This window comes from Mustela putorius, unplaced genomic scaffold (assembly GCF_011764305.1).
Source record: "Mustela putorius furo isolate JIRA1106 unplaced genomic scaffold, ASM1176430v1.1 tig00003854_pilon_pilon_pilon, whole genome shotgun sequence".
Taxonomy (NCBI): Eukaryota; Metazoa; Chordata; class Mammalia; order Carnivora; family Mustelidae; genus Mustela; species Mustela putorius.
The window spans coordinates 10,327,969-10,341,552 of NW_025422006.1; the positions used below are offsets into that span (position 1 = coordinate 10,327,969).

Consider the following 13,584-nt stretch of genomic DNA (forward strand, 5'->3'; position numbering starts at 1 on the left):
AGGCAGGAAGGCAGAGAGTGAGGGGTGGGAGAGAGAGAAAGGATTGGCTTAAGAATATGATAACATGATTTGGGGCGCCTGGGTGGCTCAGTGGTTTAAGCCTCTGCCTTCGGCTCAGGTCATGATCTCAGGGTCCTGGGATCGAGCCCCCCGCATCGGGCTCTCTGCTCAGCGGGGAGCCTGCTTCCCCCTGCCTCTCTGCCTACTTGTGATCTCTCTCTGTCTATCAAATAGATAAATAAAAATCTTTAAAATAATAAAAAAAAGAATATGATAACATGATTAAATGGGAATATAGACTGAATGAAGGTGAACTCAAAGATCAGAGTCTTGAAACAAATACCTTTATCTCTGGCTTTGGAAAAAGAACAAAGGGAGAGTTTGCAAATGCGCCTTTTGAAAAATCTTGTAGGACTCTTAGGGCATTAGAGCTTTAACATTTTGTATTAACCTCTTTGTTTCCTAAACAAATCAATTTAGTGTTACTGAATAGTTAGTACTATTCAGTAATTATTCAAGAAATAAAGCTAGATATTAAATACTAAATAGTACTGGATTCTAACTTCTAAATGATACTAGAATGAGTACCCTCGCTTGTGGTACCCGTATGAGCATTACCTGATTGTAGTACAAGGATAGTAGTACTCTTTGAGCTGCCCTGGGTGGGGATTATGGTTACGGCAGAGACTCATTTTTGCCCATTGAAAAATTATTTCGGAGTCTGATTCAAGTCTGTGGCAGCTCCTCAGTTCCACACATTCTCTTTCAAAATAGCAACCAGATCAGAGATATTTGAAAGTGTAGGGGATAAGAAAGTAGCAAGGTGGGAATTGGGGAATTGATAATTCAAGGAATTTTTGCAGAGTCGCAAATGAGAATAAGATTTTATGAAGCCTGGGGAATAAAAGAAGAAGAGAAAAATTAATAAACACTCTTCATGGCCATAGGTTTATTTCACAGATGTTTTGAAGTCTCCCCTCAAGCCCCCTAAATTGTGAGCTTCCTAAAGAGGGGATCATATCCGTTACACGTTCTTTGAAGCCCTTATATGATACTCAGCCAACAGAGGCTTCATGAATCTTATTGACTGACAATACTGAATAAGGGGAGGATTTGTAGAGCCTTGAGATAAGAGCCATAGAAATTAATTTACGTGAACAATTCCAGAAAATGTAAACTTCAGGGAAGGTTCCCGGTCTCTGACTAAGCCAGGCAAGCTAGAGAATGAGCAGAAGGCATGATGTCAGCCCCATCTTTGTGGCTCTTGGAATCTCCAGTCATCCCTGATAGTTGACTTTTCATTTAAATTCAACATTAGTTTATTGAATGTAAACACGCACTGGTTTTACAAAGATACAGGTGACGTGATTCTTGACCTCAAGGCACTCATGAGGGTAGAAGATGGTCAGTCAACTAGAATAGCACATGTTATATGGTACGTTAGCAAAATAGACAAAAAGAAAAGGACACAGGGGAGCCCTGAGTTAGGGGTTGTTAATTTTGCCTGCGAAGGTCTAGGATTTGTGAAGGATATGACCTCTGAGTTAGATTTTACTTATCTTTTATTTCTCCTTTCTGTTACCCCCTATACATCTCTCTCTTTCCCTCCCTCCCCTCTCTCTAAATTTCAAATAATTTTTTACCAACGCTCACCTGAAACTGCTTTTACATCTCATTCGCTTCTTATTAGCGAGGTAATAAACTTCCAGTCTGGTTAATAAGAGCAAGAACTAATAATATCATTGGCATTTTCTGATGTTTGAGTCTAACTAGAGAAAAGAAGAACTGAAAGAATGGACAAAAGTTTTATTTATTTATTTATTTTGGTAAATATTTATTTAATGAGGTTTAAGCACTTAGAAATTTGTCAGTCAACCGAAATAAAAAAGTTGGGGGGCAAAGTCCATTAGGGATTTGAGAGATATTAGTCAGCTGAGGAAAGCAAAGAGGAAGGTGGCTCTCGGGGCAAACCAGAGGCTCTAACAGGTGGATACAGGAGGAGGCCAGGAGAGAGGGCTTGGGCAATAAATGGGCTCACCTGGATTTTATTACTGCCTTTGAGAGCTCTCTCATGTTCAGTTTGGTGAACTACTTGCAGGTAGGTAGAGGAAGGCAGGAGCTGGAGTAGTCTGTGATACTCATTTCCCTTCATAATTCCAGGCCTGCCTAAAAACAGTTGTAAAGCAGTAAGAGAATATAAATGGTCAAGAAAAAAAAATAAGTCATCAAAGTGCTATTATTCATTTATGGCATTTCTTAATTTTTCTGCATACTGTAACCACTCAATTATTTGGCCTGTATCATAAAATAAGAGATTTTTAGACATAGGATTGCTTTTAGAGCTCTTCCATCCCATGTTTCACATTATAAAATGAGGGAAATTTTGAGTCCCAGAAGCATGTTCAGGGTCTTCTAGCTATCGAGTGGCTCCTAATCTAGTATTCTTTCTTTGCCTAGTATTCTATCAATAATTTTGTTGCATTGATTTCCAACAGCATTCTCACTGACTGTTTCCAGAACACAGACCGACTCCCTTCAATGTCATAGCTATCTCAGTGGGGAGAGGGAGTTGAAACAGATCCAGTCTTCCCCTTTCATAATAAACACACAATTTGCAAATTAGCTTCTCACGTAGAATGATGGTAGGTTCAGTATTTACTCTTGCCCAAGATCTTTACTTGGTGTCTGAACAATGACCTCATAGAGGTGCCCACCCTGTATTGTAAGATGATCTAACCGGACAGCACAGAATTCTATTGTGGCATCATGGAAGAAATCATTTACTGGGTATCCTTGAGCTCCCTAAAAACAGAATTCTGCACTTCCGAAGAGCCAGAGATGCCAGGGGAAAAGACATGTTTCAGGCCTGGGGCAGAGCTAACAAGTGCCCGAACAGTCTAATTAAACCATGGGTTGGTTTGTTGCATCCAAGAAGGTTAACATACTGGCTCAGCTAAGCAATGCCGTATAGATGTAGGTGAAGAGAAGCAGAAAAGGATTTATAGAACACCGTGAAAGAGATGCAAGCATGACCTCTTGTGGCAGAGGAGCTTATATGATGTGAAGTGTCCTTTGAGGTGGAGGCTGGGAGGTGGAGTCTCTTCTTGGAGACTCGGGACTTCTCTCTGGACAGCTCCCACGGCCCCCAAAGTATCTCTCTGGAGCTCAGTGCTCTGTCATTTGTAAATACATGTCACAACTTGGGGTACCTGGGTGGCTCAGTCCGTTAAGCGTCTGCCTTCAGCTCAGGTCATGATCCCAGGGTCTTGGGATCAAGCCCTGCATTGGGCTCCCTGCTCAGTGGGGAGTCTGCTTCTCCCTCTGCACCAACTTATGCTTGCTCTTTCTCTCGCTCTCAAATGGATAAATAAAATCTTAAAAAAAAAACCCACATGTCATAACTCATCAAAATTCCCTTTAATTAATAGTAGGCAAATGGCGTTTGATATTGGCTAGGTTAGCCAGTCGTATGGCCGCTCAAAGTCACGGTCTACCAAGCACCGTATTTTTGATCCTGTTTTTGAGTACCTCCTGATGGGGCTTACTAATCTGGAGGAAAACATAGTTCATTAAAATAGTAAATAGGGCGATTGTCTAGTATGTGTGCTGTGAACTGAATTGGCAGAGATGGTATTATTTGAAGTAGTAGAATTGGAAGAACAAGTTCAGGTTAGAAGAAGAGGATGTCTTCGTTGGCAAATACTTGGAGACACAAAATGACGTATGAATGATAAAGAGAGAAAGGCTATGGTTTTGATGTTCTTGTGAGCGAGAGGGAGGAGCTGAGGTGGTATTTGGAAGCAGCTTGAGCTGACATCAGACGGTGAGATCATTTGGGTAAAGATTTGAGTTGTGAATAAAGGGAAATGCGCTCAGTTTTCCAGCTTGTGAACATCTTGTACATTGCGCGTGGATAAATGGTGAGTGAACTTTGCCTCCCCTTTTCTGCTGGTCAGCATAGATGTTGGCGGGAGGAAGCCCTAGAAGGGACAGAAGATGACAGTTAACTCCTATCGTGTTAAGTGAGCACATACATTAAATTTCATCTTCATAGCAGCCCTTCAGAATGAAGATCAATAATTTTTTTTTAAACATCCTATAGGCTGTTTAGTTTGTTTTTTTTTTAAGATTTTATTTATTTATTTCACAGAGATCTCAAGTGGGCAGAGAGGCAGGTAGAGAGAGGAGGAAGCAGGCTCCCTGCTGAGCAGAGAGCCAGCCCAATGCGGGCCTCAATCCCAGGACCCTGGGATCATGACCTGAGCCGAAGGCAGAGGCTTTAACCCACTGAGCCACCCAGGCGCCCCACGAAGATCAATAATCTTCTTATAGGGGTGCCTGGGTGGCTCAGTTGGTTGCACATCCGGCTCTTGATTTCTGCTGAAGTCATGATCTTGGGGTCCCAGAATGCCCTGCGTTGGGCTCCACACTCCGTGCAGGGTCTGCTTATCCCTCTCGCTGTGTTCCCACACATCCTCACCTTCTTTCTCTCTCTCAAATAAATAAATAAAATCTTTAAAAAAATAATCTTTTTATTTTTTAAATTATTTTAAAGATTTTATTTATTTGACAGAGAAGGGAGAGTGTGCACACAAGCTGGGGGAGGAGCAAAGGGAGAGGGAGAAGCAGGCTCCCCACTGAGCAGGAAGGCCAATGCGGGGCTCCATCCCAGGACCCTGGGATCATGATCTGAGCCAAAGGCAAAGGCTTAACCAATTGAGCCATCCAGGAGCCCCACAATCTTTTTATAGTTGAGGGAATTTGGACTCAGAGAGGTTGGTCAGTTTGCCAAACACAGCACAGGTAATTAAAGGAGGTACTGAAATTCAAGTAAAATGGGGCTGATTTTAATGTCACGTTGAAGGTTTACTTCTAACACACCCCAAGCTGATTCTTTCTGCCCTGCTCACTTGCACCGTATATCGTCCTTGAAGTCTGTCCTCAGAGGAAACTGTCGCAGACATTCCGAATGTTTTCAAACAGCAGCTTCCTTCCTGATTTTGTCGGCAGCAACTGTTCTTCTAAATAATAATCTTCCAGAGCGACAGTGTCTCCTCGCAGACATATGTCAGTTCTCTGAAGTTCCTTCATCTCATATTGTACTGGCCACATTTAGAAGAGATATTTTTTGTGATATACATATGGAATAACATCTTTTTTAAGGGATATTTCAGTAGTTCAAATGAATCTTTATTTTCAGGGAGTACCCCCTTTTTTACAGAGGTGTATTTGACATACAGCATATATTAGTTTCAGGTGTACAGCATAATGATCCAATATTTGTATATATCATAAAATGATCTCCACAATAAGACTGGTTAACATCTGTCAACATAGACAGCTACAGAATTCTTCTTGTGATGAGAACTTTTAAGATTTACTGTCTTAGCAGTTTTCAAATATGCAATACAGAATTAGTAACTGTAGTCTCCAAGTTCTACATTGCATTGCATCCCCATGACTTGTTTATTTTATAGCTGGAAAGCTGTACCTTATTACTTCCTTCACTCATTGTGCCCATCCCCCACCTTCTGCCTCTGGCAACCACTAGTCTGTTCTCCGTATCTATGAGCTTGTTCTTTTCTTTTTTCTTTTTCTTTCCCTTTTTTTTTTTTTAAGAGTCTACGTACAAGTGAGATTACACATTCTTTGTCTTTCTCTGTCTGACTTATTTTACTTAGCATAATGCCCAGGGTCCGTCCATACTGCTACCAGATTTCCTTCCTTTTTATGGCTGAATAATATTGCATTATACACCCCACACACACACACACACCCACCCACACACAGCCCACTTTTTTTATTTTTTATCCATTCATCCATTGACAGACACTTAGATTGCTTCCATATCTTGGCTATTATAAATAATGCCGCCGTGACATGGGGGTGGGTACAAATATATTTTCAAGTTACTTTTTCATTTTCTTCAGAAAAATACCCATCTGTGGAATTTCTGGACCATATGGTATTTTTATTTTTAATTATTTGAGGACCCTCCCTACCATTTTCTGTAGTGACTACACCAATTATATTACCACCCTCAGTGCACAGAGTACTACTTTGAAGGGGCAAATACCCTTCATTTTGGGTTTCCTAAGAAGTGGACATCAAGATAATATTAGCTACAGGATATGTTTTGGGGGAAAATATCTACCAACAAGAGTGGGGAGAAGGGAGCACAAGTAGGTGGGAAGAGTCTCCAGTTGGCAAAGCTAGCCTCATTCCCGTGAAGGGAGAGGATTTCAGTCTGCAGTACGGTTCTGGAAAAGGGCTTGGCCAGTCAAATGGTGAATCTCCAAGCAAAGTATGTCCATTGGAGAAACCCCATATCACTGGCTCCAGTATTTCTCATCATTCTGGATCAGGGGCCACCTGGGAGGATGTGGTCTCAGGACCAGCACATTGTGTTCCAACTGCTTGATCCAAAGTGGTGGCATCTAGAGGCCGCGTCCTGAATGCTCTCTGAGCAGCACACCTGTGTGTTGCCAGGCTCTGAAAATGTGACTTGGTTTCTCTGCTTTAGATCAGAACTGTTATGGGTGTGCTGTGCTGCTCTGACTTTGTTTCAGCAAGCTTCCAATCACCAGCATGACCTCTTTGTTTCCAGCATTGTCTCAGCCTCACTTAGGGCCAGCTTGGCGGAGACTGACGCTAGATGATTAAAAAAATCTTTTTTTTTTTTTTAAAGATTTTATTTATTTATTTGACAGAGATCACCAGTAGGCAGAGAGGCAGGCAGAGAGAGAGGAGGAAGCAGGCTCTCCGCGGAGGAGAGAGCCCAATGTGGGGCTCGATCCCAGGACCCTAGGATCATGACCTGAGCTGAAGGCAGAGGCTTTAACCTACTGAACCACCCAGGTGCCCTGATAAACAAACTTTGGGTTATAGCAAAAGTATGACCCCAAGCCAGACTGCTAAGCCTCTTGGGGACAAAGCTAAGCCTGTAGATTACCAAGTCCTACCCAGACATATGGCTCTTGCCTGGAATAGAGATCCTTTGATTGGAAGGGGTAAGGATCTTCTCTGTATCTGTAGTGAGACTCCCTAGAAGACTTCACTGAACAGGGTGGGTGCTGCTCAGGCATGTGGTGCTGGGACTGGTGGCAGCCAAAGGCTCTTAGTCCTTGGTTCCCATATTTGCTTTACTTCCTCAATGTCCGGTACAGGTGTCTCTGGAGTAATAGGCTTGTTAGGTCTGATTAAGAGAAATGGCATCTCAAATTCTGCTCTCACTCATAGGCCTCTTACTCTGCTACTCCTACAAGTTGATAGCTTGTGGCAGAAGAGATCCCTGGGTCTGCTTTTAGCTTTCTTGGTGTCCCTTTATTCTGTAGACTGGTGACACTGGTCCCTTAGGGTCTTCATGTCCATCCATACTTTCTTTAATTCAGCCACCACTTCTGGTTTTCGCCATCTCCCTCAAGCTGCACCTGGCCAAACCAAAGCAGACCTTTTTCTTTTTGCAAACTTTAGGGTGCCTATGATCCCGATGTCACACTTGCAACACAAAAACAGCATCCCCTCTTTGGATGCGATCACAGAACCAAGTCTTCCGTTCATTAATTAGTGAAGACTCACTCTGCGTTTGTCAGATGCCAGGCAGTGTGGCAGGCACCAAGCAAAGGTGAGCAAAACCCAACAAGGCTCTCTGCCCTCCAACACTGAAAGTCTAGCAGAGCAATCAAATAGCCACAAAAATAAATGTCACCAGGACTGTGCCAAGTACCACAGAAGAAAGGTAAACAGTATCAAGAGAACGTGTAGCAGAGAGACCTGGTGTGCAGCCTAAGAGAGAGAGGGAGGGGAGAGCAGAAATTCTTCTGAGAATGTAGGATTTGAGTTCAGTTCTGAGGAATCAGTCTCAGCTCCCAATCTGAGAGAGAGGAGAGGCATTCAAGAAAACGAGCCCAGCGAGTCAGAGGACCTGTCATGGGAGAAGGTTGACCTACTCAAGGCACTGACTGGAGGTTATTGAAACTAGAAAAAGGGGCATCGGGGTGGATGGCCTTACAGTGGTATCAAGACATAGGGGGCCCTCTGGAATCTGGGCCCTGACTCTTTTTTTCTCAGAGCAGGTGAAAGTAATTCAGCTGAGTGGTGGGTGCGTGGTGACAATATCAAACTTGGAACTTAAAAAGGTCAATGAAACAGAGAGGAGGAAATTGGATGTGAGGACATCAAGGAAGAATCTGTCGATATGTGAGAGCATCCCTTGTCGCAATATCAGAAAGAGGAGAGACTAAGACTTTTTTTTTTTTTTTTTGGAAGAGCTCAGTTTGCCTGGTAGAAATTTGCTGATATGTAAATATTAGCTGCCAACCTAATAGATTAAAGGCTGAGCCATCAAGTCAGATTAGAACTTCACAGTCTATTAAATTACACCATATCCCAACAAACAAATGGCACCAGATTTTGACTCTGATATGTCTTCTGTGACAATAGATTATTTAAAGTTGCAAACACTTGAAAACAATTCAGTAAAAACTCTGTCCCACATTCCAGCATCATGGACCTCCAGTAGAGTGCTTATACACTGTACTTGAAATCAATTACATTCATTGATCTCAAATGTTTGAAAGAAAATATATGCTGTTCATGTAGAATTGAAATTTTCTGAACTTCATTTTTTTTCAAATAGTTTATTTTCTCCACTTTTTTTTTTTTTTTTGATTTTCATTTCTTTGAAAATTCCTTTAAAAATAGATAAAATGAGGTAAGGTAATTCCCAGTATGGGCTATATCCATATAACCAGGTACATCCCTTCACATATATGAATTTATGATGCTTCATTTTTCATTACTTTACAGAACTAATAGACAGACATAGAAGACCAGCAGTCAATTAAACAACAAAACCCCATAATACAATGCTTTTAATCTCCACCTTATGAGACAAAAGACCGTTTTTCCCATTTGGGAATAACTTATATGTAGAAGCTCATTTTATACTACTGAGAATTTCTTATTTTCTAAGACTTTTAGGCAATAGTAGAAAAAAATTGAGGAGTTTTGGCAGCATTAGTGTTTCTCAGACACTATCTTGGTGTTTTGATTCATTAAATCCCAACATAAGATTGTTATCATCATGTTAATGTCTTGAATGATTTACTCTCTTTTATTAAAATGGGTAGCAGGAAGAAGAAAAAGAGGAAAAAGGTGGTTTAGATGATAATTTGAAAGAGCTTAATCTCACGGAGGATTGCTAATGACCACCAGAAGCAATTTTTCTGTTCATTCAGTCATTCCACAAACATAAATTGAGTGTGAGATGCTGGGAATGCAAAGATAACTAATATTTTTTCCCTGCCCACAAGGACCTTTTGGTTTATTTGGATGTGCAAACAAACAATTGCCGTATGATGGGACAACCTCAAGCTAACAGATATGTGTCCTAGGCACATGGAGGCCCCAGGGAGGGAGGATTCTGTGTGACACTTTACTGGAGTTCAGTTTACTGGAGACCTGAGAGGACCCAGTAAAGCTGTAACTCTGTTTTCCATTTGAATTATGAATAATTTGTTTGAAAGGGGAGGCAGATGGGCACCAAAATTTCACATTCATTACTAGTGGGGGCCAAATGGGAGAACTAATCTGAGAGTCTTAGCCAAATGGGCCTGCCAATATGGGACTCCAAATTGGGCCATCTTATCCTGGGAAAGCTTATTTCCTACAGGAAGAAAGTTATATTGGGGCTAGGCAACTATAGCTAATTCATTCCAAAAGTATGGATCTGAGAAGTCCCTCTGCCTTTCCTGGGGGCAGTGAGTAGAGGGATAGTGGGGGCCTGGGGAGTATTTCATGAGGTGGAGCTCTGTGCACCTGAAGGAAATAACCATTTCCCAGTAACAAGGAGCTCTGGTCGAGGGGTCAGTAAAGGATTTACAGAGGTAGTTTGAACTGGTTTTATTTTTTTATTTATTTATTTTAATTTTTTTTTTTAAGATTTTATTTATTTATTTGACAGAGAGAAATCGCAAGTAGATGGAGAGGCAGGCAGAGAGAGAGGAAGGGAAGCAGGCTCCCCGCTGAGCAGAGAGCCCGATGCGGGACTCGATCCCAGGACCCTGAGATCATGACCTGAGCCGAAGGCAGCAGCTTAACCCACTGAGCCACCCAGGCGCCCAGTTTGAACTGGTTTTAAAGGAAGAATAGGAATAAGTTGGATTCTGAAATGGGGAGAATTGCCGGGAACAGCATTCCAGGCAGAGGAACCTGCATGCACCAAGGCATGGGGGCAGGAAACGGTGTCATACACTCAATACCCGTGAGTAATTCAGCAAAGCTGGGGTTTAGCTGGTGTTTGGCATCTTAAAGGGGGGTGTCCTCAAGGAAGACAGTTTCGTTCATCTTGTGAAGGAGTCAGACTTCTATTCTACAGGCAGTGGAGAGCACAGCAAGTTGTCAGATAGGCTGGAAATGTGGTTGTTTTCCCTTCAGAAGGTTCTGTGTGAATATGAGATGGACTTGGTTGGATTTGGTATCAGATGGAGGACGAGAGGGCTGTGAATGGCTGTGGTGTACAGGGAAGGGATCAGAGTCACATAGGATCGTGAGACAAAAACTACAGGATTCAACTAGTAATTGCAGGTGACTTACAGGTGAAGGTGGGAAGATCACGAAATACCCAGGTTACTGACTGAGATGACAGATAGGTTTGGTGTTATGCCCTGAGAGAGGAAGAAGGAGGTGGCTTAGGAGAGCTTCTTGAGTTCAGGGTTTCTGTGGGATAGCCAAGGGAAATAAGATATGTATCGGGCCCTGGGCATTAGCTAGAATTCCCAACATTAGTGTCAGTTGTGGACCATGGCACAGAAAGGACAAATGGAAATGCTTTTTATGGAAGCCCACACAGTTTAAAATGCAGTGTCACATAATGAGAAGAACTCCCATCATGGGATTTAGACAGACCTCAGTCTGAATCCTGCTGCTTAACCTGTAAGGTAATTCCCAGTACCACTTTGGTAAGATAACCACTCTGATTTTCCTAACTGTCATGTGTAAAATAGTAGTATTAACACCTAACTAGCTGGTTGGTATTAAAAAGTAAATAAAGTCGTGTGTGTAAAGCACTTGCACAATGCCTGGCATGCGGTAGATGCTTAATAAGCATTTCTTTCCTCAAATGCCTATTCATGGGCACTTAAGGCGTGAAAATGTCCATTTCTTGGAGGGACAAGAGAGAAGAGGGAGCCCTGGCAGAGAGGGCATGGTATCCACAAGCCAGAAAGGGGAACAGGGCACCAACAATGTGAGTTCCCCGGGAAGGCGGCCAAGAGACGAGGGTGCTGATCTAAGGATGGGCACTAGAAGCAACTGTCTACTTCACAGCTTTTTGAGGGTGGGAGTTCAGGGCTGCAGTCTGTAGACAGGTACTTAATTCCAAGTATTAAAAACCAGAAGTTCTGCCAAGACTCAGCCTAGCTTCCTCTCTGTAATCTACATGCCCCCAGCTCAGAGCCATCGAGTGTCAGTTTCACACTCTCAGATCTGGGTTGCAGTGAAAAAGAAAGGCAAAGGGAGGTGAGCAAAGCTTGGGGTGGAAGCTTGGGGAGTCTGGGCGGAAGGAAAGAAGGCGGTCACGGGCAGGATCTCAGCGCGTACACGTAGGTGCCGGACTGGCTGCCGTCCTTGTGAAGTTAGCTGAGGTTTGTGGTGGGGGTTTTTTTAGCCTTCTCACTCCTAACTTCTGTCTGCTTTATGAGATATTAAGTGATGTCACGTCCTATCTTACATCTAGACTTGCAACTTTCTTTAATGCTAAGATAGAAATGACTGGTAATGGTAAAGAGAAGGGTAGGAACGGAGGCCACGGTGTGGTGCCCTCTCCCTTCATATGCCCTCAGCAGGCATGGTCAGAAATTACACCTTCTTTTCCTCCCACCAGTTTTGATTTCAGGGTCTCCCCACTCACCCAAAACCGTGGTCTGGCAGTTACTACAAACTGGAAAGAGTTGCTAAGGGTGCTGAAACTCATTTACCATCCTGGGGATGGAATGTCGTGTTTCTCAGTGACGACCTATTTGCCATCATGAGAGATGCCAAAGGGGTGGAGTTCTAATATAATGTCAGGTGACAGATAGTCATGAAGAGGATGTTTTGCAGGCGCCTCAGCCATCCGGGATCTCACTCCCTCTACGCATCATGTTTGGCAAATAGTCAATTCTCAATAAAAAGTTATTTAGCCAAACAAATACACGAGTCGATTCCTAGCAACATCATCACAACAGTCTCTTTCTGGGGGAAACGTGTTGGTGACTGTGAACGAAGACCAGCTACAGCACTTAGACAGAAACGAGACTCTTAATAGACAATGTGCAAGCATGGAACCCAGGGTTGGATGGGAATGTTTCGTGCTCATTTGAAACTTGGCTCTGACTATGGCTTTTCTGTCACAGATTTTGGTGGGGGGAGGGTGCTCCCACAGGGAAAGCCGTGTGCGCTGACATGGAAACTGAAGAGAACTTTGGCTAGGCTAGGAGTCATTGCTATTTTAGTCACTTCCAGATGTCTGCTGTTGGAGTTTTAAGGGAAAGGGAAAGATGTGTGGAGTGTGGGGGGCCCATGGGGTGTAAGGGGAGGGCTGTTTCAAGTCACCCTTCAGTATGCTACTAAGATGAATTGGATAAAGCTTTTTTAAAGTTGTGTTCTCAGTAGTGCCTCTTTTATTTACACGCTTGATGGCACATGGAGTTGTAAGCAAACTGAAGAAACCTTTGTGAAATCATCAGGATTCCCCCCCAAAACGAACCTTATCCCTTTGGGTTGCCATCTAATATTTATGAAGTGCCAAGCATTGAGTGGTACACATACCAGATGAGCCGTCTGGCTCAGTAGCTATTGTGCTAACCTAACAAGTTCACCAGATGCTTGTTGTCTATCTACTTTCTCTTTTCCTGTTGTGTTGGAGGTGTCTCTCAATCCCGGTGCTGCCATTATACACTAGAAAGTGACATCTGGTTGTAATGTTTAAGTATGTGGAGGTGAGGCCTTTTGGAATCTTCAGAAGGGGTGTTCAGGTCCTTCTCAAGAGGTCCTGGTACCACCATGGATTAATCCAGGGGCGTAGGTCAAAAGACCGCACTGGGTTGAGAGGGTTTTTTGTGTCTTTGTTTCACTGGGAAGGAATGGTGCTAGCATGATATAAAGGGTGAAAAGCAAAGCATAGGAGAAGCAATAGAGCTTGTAGAGTTATAAAGAACATGGATTTGAATCAGACAAACCCAGTTCAAGTTCAGACTGTCACTTGCCGGCTATGTGAGCATGCACTTAACCTCTCTAAAGATCCGTTTCTTTATGTGCAAAGTAGGAATAGGGCTGTTGAGTCTTTGCTGGGTGGGGGAATCATGGTAGATAACACCCACTACCTTGTTTAACCAGGTTGTGAGCTGATCAGAAATAAGACAAAGCGTTAGACAGATGGAGGCCGACATGTTGTCTGTATTATTGTTAAAGCTGATATGAAAAAATGCGGCATCTTTCTGTGGGCACGTGCACTTCACAGCCAGAACTTCCTACACAGCAGCCCCAGCCCAGGAAAGAATGCTCCCTCCAGGGGTAGGGCATAGCATGTGCTGTCGCAGGATA

The 13,584-nt window shown here is 43.0% G+C and overlaps 1 protein-coding gene across 5 annotated transcripts in view; it reads left to right on the top strand.

Annotated features, from left to right (window-relative positions):
- Positions 1-13,584, top strand: part of TMC1 (transmembrane channel like 1) — a 352,389-nt gene that overhangs the window by 288,831 nt on the left and 49,974 nt on the right. The window lies entirely within an intron of this gene.